This window comes from Eschrichtius robustus, chromosome 18 (genome assembly GCF_028021215.1).
Source record: "Eschrichtius robustus isolate mEscRob2 chromosome 18, mEscRob2.pri, whole genome shotgun sequence".
Classification (NCBI taxonomy): domain Eukaryota; kingdom Metazoa; phylum Chordata; class Mammalia; order Artiodactyla; family Eschrichtiidae; genus Eschrichtius; species Eschrichtius robustus.
In genome coordinates this window covers 64,073,336-64,087,100 of record NC_090841.1, presented here as the reverse complement: position 1 = coordinate 64,087,100, position 13,765 = coordinate 64,073,336, and the positions used below count along the sequence as shown (strand labels likewise).

Sequence of the window (13,765 nt, the reverse complement as noted above, 5' to 3'; positions counted from 1 at the left end):
CTCCTAGGGCCCTTTTCTGAGTGCCTTAAAGGCACTGAGAGGCTGAAAAGAATTTTTGGCAGACTCTCAGGAATAGAGTTCAAAAATCGTAGTACAAGGCCAATGAGGAGTGGGCAATCTAAGGTAATCTTTGGTTTGGGCTCACATAGAACTACACAGTCCTTGTGGGTATTGAAGACCATCTTTAATTAGGTGATCCCATCATAGCAGATTAAGAAGATCCTGGATTGCTTATATCTCTAGGTACCTTCTACAAGTGAATATAAGTCTTCTCTGGAAGATGAAAAAATTTACCACTGCCTAAAACCACTTCAAAAATATTCCAAATAAACAACTTGCAAAAACAATTTAACAGGTCCAAAAAACAGGAGATTAAAATGAGCAGAAAGAACACACAATGAAAGAAAAGTCAGAGGGGTTCAATAACATAGCCATCGGACATAGATTAAATAACTGTGATTGATACTAAAAAAAAAAAAGATTAAAAAAAGAACGCAAAGTTGTCAAAGAACAGCAAACTGTAAGATTAGAATATCCATAAGTATGGAGGGGAAAACACTTGGGGAAAAAAACAAAAGAAAGAAAAGAGTGAGAAAGTCTAACATACATGCACTTAAGGCCCTTGGGTGGGGGTGGGGGGGAATGGGAAGAAAAGAAATCAGGTAGAAGAAAACCTTGAAGAGATAAAGGTTTAAGTTTTTCAAAACTAATTAGACATAAAGTCACAGATTTTTAAAATTCCAGAAACTCCATGTAGGTTAAAAAAAGAAATCTTACTTTAGTCTATAACTGCTGAAATCTAATGACAAAGAGAACAAAATAGAAACAGTTACCTTCAAAGGAGAAATAGTCTATAGATGATATCTCAATGGAAACAACAGAAGCCAACAGACAATGAAACATTTTCAAAGGGTTGAAAGTTACCATTAACCTAGAATTCTATACCTAGTGAAAATATCTTTGAAGAATAAAAGTGAAAATTTCTCAGTTCTTGTAGGGTAGTGGTGGCCACCTGTATTAGCCAGGGTTCTTCAGAGAAGTAGAATCAATAGGACATATAAATGGATAGGTATTTATAAGAAGAAAATTATCTTAGAAATTGGCTCATGTGGTTATGAAGCCTGAGAGGTCCCCTGATCTGCTCCCTGTAAGACAGAAAACAAGGAAAGCTGGTGGTGTAATTCAGCCTGAGTCTAAATGTCCCAGAACCAACCAGGGAGCCAATGGTGTAAGTTCTGGTCTGAGTCCAAACAGGAGAACCAGAAGCACCTATGAACAAGGGCAGGGGAAGAGGATGGATGTCTCAGTTCATGAAGAGGGAGAAAATCTCCCTTCGTCCGCCTTTTTGTTCTATTCATGCCCTCAAGTGATTAGATGCTGCCCACCTGCATTGGTGAGGGTGGATCTCTTTACTCAGTTTATTGATTCCAATGCTAATGTCTTCTGGAGACACCCTCACAGACACACCCAGAAATGGTGTTTTACCAGCTTTCTGGGCCTAGCTTAGCTCAGTCAAGCTGACACATAAAATTAACCTTCACACACACACACACACACACACACACACAAAATTAACCATCACACCACCTAAATACAAAGCAGACTACTCTTCATTTAAAATGAATACAGATCAACAAGGATAGCAAAGAAAATCAAATCAGGTAAAATAAAAAGAAGTTTCCATGCCCACTGGAAACTAGAAACATGCAAAAAATGTTATAAATTTCAATTCCCACCCAAGTAGAGAATCAAACATCTGAAAGTAGCAGCACCTCCAGAGACCACACCAAAACAGAGCCAGGAGCATTACATGAATAAAAGAGAGTGCAGCAAGGTCCTACTGGTGAAAAATAGAGATAACATCAGCCAAGGTCATCCCAAAAAGGAACTGGGGAAAACACTGAGAATACACAGAAAATGCTTAGCAAGCGGGCAGGACCACTGTTGGTTGTCTCAGCAATGCTCTGCTTCTGGGAGAGAGAGGCTACTTGGAAGGGGAAGCTGTCCCCTGGGATGTCGGTAGTGAAAGGAAAGAAAGAAACAAGATGCCACTTTTAAATTCCTATAAAACAAGGCAACATCAAATCATCAGAAAGTAGGCTGACTCACCGTCACCACACTCTTCCCAAGGCATCATCTATTAAACTGCAACTTACCATATCAAGAGAAAAGCACTTCCTTGAACTAAAGAGGCAAGTAAGCCACTCTCCTTTTCAGTTTTCTCATCACTAGTATTGTAACTGAGAAGGACACTATGGCCCTATGGAGCCTTCTGGGGACAGACCCCTCTCCCCCACATCCTCTGCTTTAGGCCCTCTCTGAAGTACCTAGATAACAGTATCTGATGTACATATCCTGAATTGTGTTACAGTTGCTAAAACCCCCATTGAATGGAAGAAATTAACTACTTGATGACCATGAGCACATAGCACCCAGATCGACTGACACCTAAAGATTGAGAATGTTAATCCCTATGACACCACCGTTACTTCACCATTAACCAGAGAATTGTGCATGAGCCCATCACATACATACCTTGGGATGCCCCACCCTCACCTTGCCTTTAAAAGTGCCTCTAAAAACACCCATCTGGGAGTTCGGGTGTTTTGAGTACCAGCTGCCCTGGACTCCTTGCTTGGGGTCTTACAATAAATGCCGCACTTTCCTTCACCACATCCCAGTGTCAGTAGATTGCCTTTACTGTGCACAGGTGAGTAGACCCAAGTTTTGTTTGGTAACAGTATTTTTGCAGGTATATTGGGTCCCATTTTTATAACTGATAATTTTCTGGAACCTACAATAACAGGTGATTGTATGGTAAAAAGTGGTGGGATGGCTGGGGTGCCTTAAGAAATGAAAGAAGATCTGAATAAATAGAATAATACATCATCTTTACAGATTGAAAGTTTCAACATTTCAAAAGTGTTGATTTTCTTAAAATTAATCCATAAATTCAGTGTAATCCCCATCATGACTCCAACAGGGTGTGTGTATTAAGTGGAAGGGGGGGATTGGCATGGTTTATGAAAGTTACGTATGGAAATGCGTTGTCCAAGATAATCTTGTAGAGCAATGTGAAAGGAGTTTTATCAGATGTCAAGAGTTATTCTATATCTATGGCATTTAATGCAGAATAGTATTATTGTAGGGATAGAAAACCAGAACAACAGAATGAAATAGTGGGTCTAGAAGTATTAATAGATTCAGCCCTATACGAGCACTAAGTGATCTGTGACAAAGGTTGTCCTCGAGAGCAATACAGAATGACAGTCTTCAATAAATTGTGCTTGGGCAATGGAATATCCATACAGAGAAAAAAAGTCCATCTGTCATTTCACACCAAACATAGAATATTGTAAAAATAAATATGAAGGCAAAACAATAAAGCTTCAACAAGATAACAAGGGAGGATAACTCCATGATCTTGAGGTAGGAAAAGAATTTTTCAATATAACATTTAAAAAATTAACCATAAAGAAAATTATTGTTCCATCTGAGTACATTTAAAGTAAAACTTCTCTTTATTAAAAGTGACCTAGAAGAGAGTGCTAAGGCAAAGCCACAGTGGAAGAAGGTAAATCTATACTACATTTGACTAATAAAGGTCAGGCATCCAAAATGGAAAGGATGTCTACAAACCAACAAGGAAAACGAGGAAAACCCAACATAAAATGAGCCAGAGAATTAAACAGGAATGTATTAATACAAAAGAAGGCTTCCAGGTGGACAATAAACAAATGAGGAGGTGCTTCACTCTCTAAATAGACAGGGAAATAAAAACTACGTCTAAAATGAGACAGCTCTCCACACCCAATAACGTAGTGAAATTGACAGTCCCATCTATGGGTGAAAATATAAATCAACTGGAACCATCATACATGCTGATGAATTTGCTAATGAGTACAGTCCCTTTGGGAAGAATTGGCTCTATAATTCAGTGATTCTACCTCTGCATATACTCAATATGTGACCACACGTGTACCAAAAAAAAAAAAAAAAAAAAAAGGAAATGTTCATATTATCCATATCCTTAATAAGTGCTAACATCAACAAACCAAATGCACATGAATAGTAGAAAGGATAAATAATTGTTATTATATTTATACAATGCAATACTATAGAGCAAAAAAAGTGACTTAAGTTTTGCTGCATGCTATAACACGGATGAATCCCACAAACAAAATGTTCAATGAAAGTAAGCTGACAAAAACACAATACACTATGTGCAATTCCATGTATACAAAGTTTTAAGACAGATCAATTTAAATTACAGTACTAGAGTTAAAACAGAATTTGTAAGGGGTAGTGATTGAAAGGAAACAAAATGTAGGGGCTTCTATGGGTACTGCTGATGTTTTTTCATGACCTAGGTGGTAGTTACACAGGTTTTAATTTTGTGATAGTTCATTTAGCTATACATTTTTGGTTTTTACACTTTTTGTATATTTCATAATCAAATATTTTTATTGTTTTAAAAAATTCAGTTATGTAGCATTAGCAGAAATCAATCAAGCATTCTTAAGAGTCTAGTTCTGTTACAGCCCAAGACTATAATACAGCAAGTCCTTCTATGTCCCGTGAGCATGCTTTTTTCCTGAATAAACAGAATCTCTTGCATTTCTGGCAACAAGAATATGGCCTCCTTACCCTCAAATGCTAACGATGGCCTGAGCCAGAGGGAAGATGGCTGCAAGCAGGACCTTTAACCCTACTGGGGTCTGATTGGAGAGATCTGATCTTTTGGCTTTTCTTGCAAGATAGGGTGAGGGCATGAAGAACAGCCTCCTGGTGGACCAGGCACATGAGACTATAGGGACTGATAGACCATACAAATCTACATAGCCCAGGGATGTGAGGCTATTACTTTTGGTCCCCAAGAGAAAAAGAAACATGTGAGGGGGAATGAATAGGAATCTTGGATCCCGACCCTGCATCTGTAAGATTTGGGATTAAAAAGCCTTCAAATGACACAACTCAAGGAGGTAGATATGCCCATAATTCAGTCTGGATAATGATGCACAAAAAAGTTAGCAATCTTCTAAGATTACACATTTAGTGGGTGGTAGGGCCTGTCGGTCTCACTCGGGGCCTACATGTTTAACCACATCCCTTAATGTCTCTCTTGCATTCACATACCTGATGTGACTTACTGTACAGGAGACTGTGTAAGGAGCTGAGAATTTTACATATGATGAAAGTTAATTATGTACCAGTGACCTAGACCTGTATGAACTTACTGACCAATTTACAACCCCAAATGAGTTAACATGTAGCAAAAATAATAATGCCAACAAAAAAGTGTTCTAAAATTATTTACATAGAAATAGCATAAGTATAACATTTGATGTTATTAGAAAAAAAAAAATAATACCTAGGATTTTTTTGAATGTTTACTATCTACAGGGCAGTGTTTTGAGCACTTTGCAAGAATAACTTATTTAAATTTCAGAACAGTTCCATGAGTAAAGTACTATTATTTCCCTTATTTTACAGACAAGGGAACAGAAACACATCAATCTTAAGCAATTAGCAAATGTCATGCTACCTGTAAGAATTAGGGACATGTTAATATGATAATCCCCAGGTCCATCTGTGTTGCTGCAAATGGCATTATTTCATTCTTTTTAATGGCTGAGTAATATTCCATCGTATATATGTACCACATCTTCCTTATCCATTCATCTGCCGATGGACGTTTAGGTTGCTTCCATGTCTTGGCTATTTTAAACAGTGCTGCAATGAATGAAGGGGTGCATGTATCCTTTTGAACCATGGTTTTCTCCAGATATATGTCCAGGGGTGGGATTGCTGGATCATATGGTAGCTTTATTTTTAGTTTTTTAAGGAACCTCCATACTGTTCTCCATAGTGGCTGTACCAATTTACATTCCCATCAACACTGTAGGAGGGTTCCCTTTCCTCCACACCCTCTCCAGCATTTATTGTTGGTAGACTTTTTGATGATGGCCATTCTGACTGATGTGAGGTGATATCTCATTGTAGTTTTGATTTGCATTTCTCTAATAATTAGCAATGTTGAGCATCTTTCCATGTGTTTCTTGGTCATCTGTATGTCTTCTTTGGAGAAATGTCTATTTAGGTCTTCTGCCCATTTTTGGATTGGGTTGTTTTTTTTTGTTTTTTTTGATATTGAGGTGCATGAGTTGTCTGTATATTTTGGAGATTAATCCCTTCTTAGTCTCATCCTTTGCAAATATTTTCTCCCATTCTGTTGGTTGTCTTTTCATTTTGTTTATGGTTTCCTTTGCTGTGCAAAAACTTTTGAGTTTAACTAGGTCCCATTTGTTTATTTTTGTTTTTATTTGCATTACTCTAGGAGACAGATCAAAAAAGATATTGCTGTGACTTATGTCAAAGACTGTCTTGCCTCTGTTTTCCTCTAAGAGATTTATAGTATCCCATCTTACATTTAGGTCTTTAATACATTATGAGTTTATTTTTGTGTATGGTGTTAGAGAATGTTCTAATTTCATACTTTTACATGTAGCTGTCCAGTTTTCCCAGCACCGTTTATTGAAGGGACTGTCTTTTCTCCATTGTGTAGTCTTGCCTCTTTTGTCATAGATTAATTGACCATAGGTGTATGGGTTTATTTCTGGGCTTTCTATCATTTCCACTGATCTATATTTCTGCTTTTGCACCAGTATCATACTGTCTCGATTACTGTATCTTTGTAGTATAGTCTGGAGTCAGGGAGCCTGATTCCTCCAGCTCTGTTTTTCTTTCTCAAGATTGCTTTGGCTATTTGCAGTCTTTTGTGTCTCCATATAAATTTTAAACGTTTTTGTTCTAGTCCTGTAAAAAATGCTATTAGTAATTTAATAGGGATTCATTGAATCTGTAGATTGCCTTGGGTAGTACAGTCATTAAAAAGAATGAAATAATGCCACTGGCAGCAATATTGAGGGACCTGGAGATTATCCTACTAAGTGAAGTAAGTCAGACAGAGAAAGACAAATATCATATGATATCGCTTATCTGTGGAATCTAAAAAAAAAGATACAAATGAACTTATTTACAAAACAGAAACAGACTCACAAACTAAGAAAACAAACTTATAGTTACCAAAGGGGAAAGGTGGGAGAGAGGAATAAATTGGGAGTTTGGGATTGACATATACACACTACTTTATTTAAAATAGATAACCAACGAGGGCCTACTGTATAGTACAGGGAAATCTGCTCAATGTTCTGTAATAACCTAAATGGGAAAAGAACATGAAAACGAATAGCTATATGTATATGTATAACTGAATCACTTTACTGTACACCTGAGACTAACACAACATAGTAAATCAACTAAAGTCCAATATAAAATAAAAGTTAAAAAAAAAGAATTACGGACATGTTTCAGTATCCACTGTATGTCCCCAAACTTAACTCTCACTCTCTTTTTAATATTTTTGGACCTAGAATAATCATCTTCAGACTTCAAAAGATAGCCAGACTATGGTTTAAAAAAGAAGGAAGAGGAGGAGGAAGAGGAAGAAGAAGAGGAGGAGGAGGAGAAGAAGAAGAAGAAGAAGAAGAAGAAGAAGAAGTGAAATTCAAAATTGATATGGAGTCTGCAAAGTATTACCGAACTCATTTAAAGGAAGTTAAGTTTCTGGGTCATAACACTGTCAACTAAAGACCAAGCAAATGCATAAATTTGAAGTTCTAATAGAGAATAAAAGAAATTCCAAAAGATCTAGTGGTAGCTTCATTTTTAAAACATAAGAGAGACAGTTGCTGAAATGGAAATCAAGGCCGATTCGGACAAAATTCTAGAACAGATTGTTAAACAGGTGACTTTTATGTACAGATATACCATAGAGATAACATGGTTTGGGTTCCAGACCACCATGATAAAGTGGATATTGCAATAAAGTGAGTCATGCAAACTGTTTGGTTTCCCAGTGCATATAAAAGTTATGTTTATACTGTACTGTAGTCTGTTAAGTGTGCAATAGCATTATGTCTAAAAAAACAATGTACAGACCTTAATTAAAAAATACTTCATTGTTAAAAAATGCTAACCATCATCTGAGCCTTCAGCGAGGCATGATCTTTTTACAACAGTAGCATCAAAGGTCACTGCTCACAGATCACCATAACAAACATAATAATAATGAAAAAGTTAGAAATATTGTGATAATTACCAAAATGTGACACAGAGACATGAAGTGAACAAATGCTGTTGGAAAAATGGCACTGACAGAATAGCTTGAGGAAAGATTACCACAAACCTTCAATTTGTAAAAAGAATGCAGTATCTGCTGCCTGTACTTAAAGGTGGAACTGGTGAGCCCTAGAATAGTAAGTGCCCTGTTATGTTGGTCCAGTAATCTCCATGAAGCTCAGTGAGCTCCTAGAGGCACAGCCCTCTACATCAGGACTTAGACAAGGCAAAGCCCTTGGCTATTTGCTTTACGAGAGGTGAGACAGTATGGGCTTGATGACAAAGCATTAGTTGGATTTATATGACTGATAGCCTATACTTAGAGTTTAATTAAGAATCATTAACAATTGATAACTCTCAATTAAAACTGATTCCTTCTCTGTTTTATCTCGGCACATAACAGGCATTCGACAAATATTTGCTGGATTTTTAATGAATGCAGGCAAATCTAAGATGGTCTAACACAGGTTCTTGTGATGCCCTGAATGACATATTTATTTGCAGCCTAAACGATGCATTAGTAATATGTCAGACACATTTATGAATAAACAAAGTAGGGAGGACTAAGTGGATGTCTTAAATGCTACCATAAAAAAATTGCCTTTTCAGGGGCTAGTTTATCTGATAGTCTTCAATAGGTATAAATGCATATTTACTTTCAGTTTGCAATTTAGAAGATACTGGCCTTTTCTTGCTGGTGTTTTTAATTCCTCCAGACCCACTGCTAATTCATGGGCAACATCTTGGCAATAGATCCAAAGTGACATATACTGTTGAGAGATTCAGTGAAACATTCTCAACTTGTAGGCATTTCCCTGGTTTCTGTGTAAACACCATGCTGACTATAAAATTGCTTCTGGGATTTACGTCACTGCATTTCCTTGTCCCCTTTTATTAAATTGGCTTACTTTCTCTGCACATTCCTGACAGCTCTTGGACTTTGTACTGTACCAACTATCACTTGATATATTATTGTTACAGACATTCTGGTCACTTTCTTATTTCCTAGCAGAGAACTAAGGTAAATTGATTGTTAAGGTTCAGCTCTACAACAGACACTTGCAAGTGAGGTGGGGACTTATTATTAAGTATATGAGATATTTTGAAATTAAGTAAATGAGAAAGGAACTAGGCTTTCATCAATAAATATGGGTATTTCATTTTCATGAAAGGAATATTCAGTATGATATTGGGGTAAATCATGAAGCAGTATTAGCTCAACCACATATACACACACACACACACACAAACTCTCACACACGAATGGACAAGTTCAGCCTGATACTTGCTAAAGTGATATGAAAAGTGATGGAAAAACTTGGATTTTTATTGATACTTTGGTAAGTTTGGATGAAATTATCATTCTATTCTCAACTGTTTCATTTGAACACACAAAAATTCTTGGATATTACGTGCTCCCGTTGAAATCATCACTGCCAAATCGATAGACAGGAAATCAAAAGAGGGTCGTAATAAAGGCTTAATTTTATGCAGCAAAGAAATTACTGTAGCAAACATAACATGTGACATATTTAAGATGTAGAATGGCAGTAAGATGGCTTGATGTGAACCTAAAAGAAGGATTTGCAGCAGGAAAAGGCTGAGCTAAGTAGGTTGAAGAGAATTCAGAACGGAAGAATGAAGGCACCCAGCAGAGTGGTAGCCTTTAGCAGAAATTGTTCACTTGGAACAACTGTTTGCTAAAATTACAAAAGCACATGGACAATACGTGTTTGACTCAGACAGAGCGCAATCAGCACAAGATATTTTATGGAAAATTTTTAAACTTCCTAAAATAGAAGGACTATTAAAGGAAAGAGACTCAAACAATATATTTCCAATGGTTTAAACTTTTACCAGAAACACTATTTTACTTCTGATCCTAACATGGTCCCCAAGTCACTACTGAAACCAAGGCTACGTCATGACCTGTGCTTTAAAACTGGATAAATATTGGTTAACTCTGTTTCTCTGTGTCCCAACTATTTCATTACTTCTGCAAGCATAGACAACTTTGCCTCTTTAGATGGCCATGAATACATCTCCTTAGAACTACAATCAGAAGTCTTCTACTTCACAAATATAATTGTAGTTACAATTAACAAGATCGAACAAACATTGATTACTGAGGTTTACACATGGTGTAATTGCTTTGAACTTTATTAAAAGGCAAATAACTTTATTAAAGTGCTTAAAGGTCCAATTTCTTTCTTTCTTTTCTTTTTTTTTTTTTTTGGCCGTGCAGCATGTGGGGTCTTAGTTCTCCAGCAAGGGATCGAACCCACGCCCCCTGCAGTGGAAGCATGCAGAGTCTTAACCACTGGACCACCAGGGAAGTCCCTAAAGGTCCAATTTCTTAAACCACTTTTTTCCCATAACAATCTAATTAACTTAAAACCTTTTTAAAGAATGGCAGTAATGGTTTTCACTGGCTACTGGTAGAATGATAAATATAGCCCTTATACTATCCTACCTTATAACATAAAATTACGTACATATGTATTATGAACACAATAACTGCACATGTGAATATAAATAAACGTTTAAATTTCTCTTTATCAGGAAGTAAAAAAACCCCACAATCCTCAACCACACATTGATGTTGACAGAAGTTTAGTATGATTTCAAAGCAAATCTAAGATATGGAGAAATTAACCATCTTGTGTTACCATTTACATAGCATGGAAGACAAAAATAGAATTCATGATACAATTCTAACCAAAATGGAACATTATATTAAGTTCATTAATATCTTCCTTACAGTTCTTTTTTCCTACCTAAAAAAAAAATGTTCACTATACTATTCTAGGAATTCAAAACATATACACACACACACACACACACACACACACTTATCCATCAGTTGCACAAGCTTAGGTAAAATATATATATTATAGATAGAGTGAGAGAGCGAAAAAGAAATTCTTCCTTTTATCTTTTATTTTTGCACTTAGATGCATAAAAATAAATTTTATGAAAATATCCAAGATAGCACCCACTCATTCAAATGAGCCTATGTGAATACCCTAATTATTAGGTATAACTACCATTAAGAGGGAAAATCAGATACAGTTTAAATGCCATTCATTTATCATTACTGAGCATTATGAATGTGCAAAGATGAACAAAACAGGTTGTGCCTCTGACAACAAGGACATTGCAATCTTCCACGCAAGAAAAATGGAGTCACCAAACTGTAGAAACTCTCTTATTTAGCTCCTTTATCTTAGAGATGAAGAAACTGCAAAAATACAATCACCAGAAGGGCTGTAAAAGATGGTGAGCTTTATAAACACAAGGTTTTAAGAGTCAAATGGCCAGATAAAACCATTGTTTATGATGGTCACAAGTGTGTCCTCATTAGACTGCCTTGTTGTTGACTAATGTGTCAGGCTGGCTCCAGGGCTTTTACTATGAATGCTAGCAATTTAGGTGTGAAACTTGCATTCACAAAATCAAACTTTCTCCCACCATTTTTAACGGCCATAGCTATAGTGAAAGAGAACATCATAATTCTGGCAGACACAATTCTTATTAAGTAAGCTACACTGGGAAATACCTTATTAATCCATGAGTGTAACTCCATAAGTGGAAAATTTGAAATTTAAATTATGCTTTCACTTGCAGTAGACATATATTTTTATCTTTTTATTTTGTTGAAACAATTGACCCTCATGGAAACATTTGAGCTGCTGATCAGTCAATGGAAATGCCTCGCCCTGACAGCTCTGTGAGTGCGGGGAGCACGGTCCATCCCCCTTCATCTCAGCCTGCGGAACAATGCCTTGTGCACAGTAGCTACTGGGTGATGACTGATTTCTGGAGCTCAATATAAGAGGAAAAAATATTTTTAAAAGTGTTATAGTAAAAGTTAAGTACAAGAAAATACCACTAGGTAATATAAATCTTAAGGAGAAAAAAGGAAAATCCATCTCCTTACTTTATATGCCTTTGTCATGTTTTTGTCATTTATTAAGTGCTTACTGTGTGTCAGGAACTGTACTGCACTGTTTAATTACCTCAGCACTCCTAATTCTCAGGGCCACCCATTTCACCAATGAGAAAACTGAGGTCTATTTGTCACATGGCCTGGAAATCTTGGGGTTGAGTTCAAATTTACATTTCCTACCATTTAAAGACACAGTACTGCCTCTCTTGGCATTTTGCTCACGTTACACAAGTTTAAGAATTGTGAATATTTTTGCTACCAAATAGATTTTAACTTGCAGCCCTAGTAGTATAATGGATGTTGCATACAAACATGTAAAAAAAATATGTTTATTTCTTTAAATCTGAACTACTGAAATCACCAAGATTATTATTTATGCAGTCACACCATAGATGAAAACTCTGACATTATCTTCCCATCCCTTTGAGAAAAGAGATGATGTTTACATCTGACGTATTTTTCAATTACCTTACTACAGTTACGTATGTGAATTGCACAGGTTATAACTTTATGTGTTACACAAAGAAAGAAAAGAAAGTTGGGTTTGTTTTGTTCTTTTTTCTCTATTTATCTTCACATTTTCTTTGGTATCCATTGTCAACCCAATTCAATACATGTGTTATTAAATTACATTAATAATAATGGTATATTTAATAATGTTATTACTAATTTCATATTAATAAAACATACCATTTACATATCAGTTATCATAATGATTGTATATTGGTTATAATTATTGATATTCTTTCAAAGTGATAATCGCATGTTAGTATATATTAATGATAATTATTAATAGCATTTGCTTAGGGAACCAAGTTACTATGCTTTAAAGCTCTAAAAGAATAGATGGCATGCCTTTTATATTTAACATACTAGTCAAAGTATCTAGCATATAATAGGCACTCTAAGGTGTTCAGTTTGTACATAACCCTTGAATGCAAGAATTTCCACCAAAGCAATGTATTCTATTTTTGCCTTCCACGCTATGTGAATGGTAACACAAGATCGTTAATTTCTCCATATCTTAGATTTGCTACGAAATCATACTAAACTTCTATCAACATCGATGTGTGGTTGAGGACTGTGGATTTTTTTTACTTCCCGATAAAGAGAAATTTAAACGTTTATTTATATTCACATGTGCAGCTATTGTGTTCATAATACATATGTACGTAATTTTATGTTATAAGGTAGGATAGTATAAGGGCTATATTTATCAATTCATGACCAATACACTTCAATGTTTTAGCTTGTGATTATACAGTTTTAAATCACCAAGAAAATATTTTATACAAAAATAGGTATTTTCCTTAAGCAGGTAGTATCAATTCAAGTTCTTCTTTGGATTACAACATTGCATTATACAGCAAAGGCAATCATGTTCATCTTATATACTAGTGGGAATCACACATGAGATGTAGAAACCAAAGTCTACAGAATGCAGAGGCTACATTTAATTTACTTTATATAACACGTCTAACAAATCCTAACTTCTTTACACATGATAATGCTGAAAGAACCCACTTGAAAAACTATTTTCTAAAACTGTCTGGATAGGAAGGGGTGTGGCCTTTGAGGCTCCAATGGAACAAGCTCCCAAATGGAAGCAGTGAGGCAGAAGGTAGAGGAAGCAGT

The 13,765-nt window shown here is 35.9% G+C and overlaps 1 protein-coding gene across 1 annotated transcript in view; it reads right to left on the bottom strand.

The window, feature by feature from the left end:
* Positions 1-13,765, bottom strand: part of GPC5 (glypican 5) — a 1,364,332-nt gene that overhangs the window by 847,609 nt on the left and 502,958 nt on the right. The window lies entirely within an intron of this gene.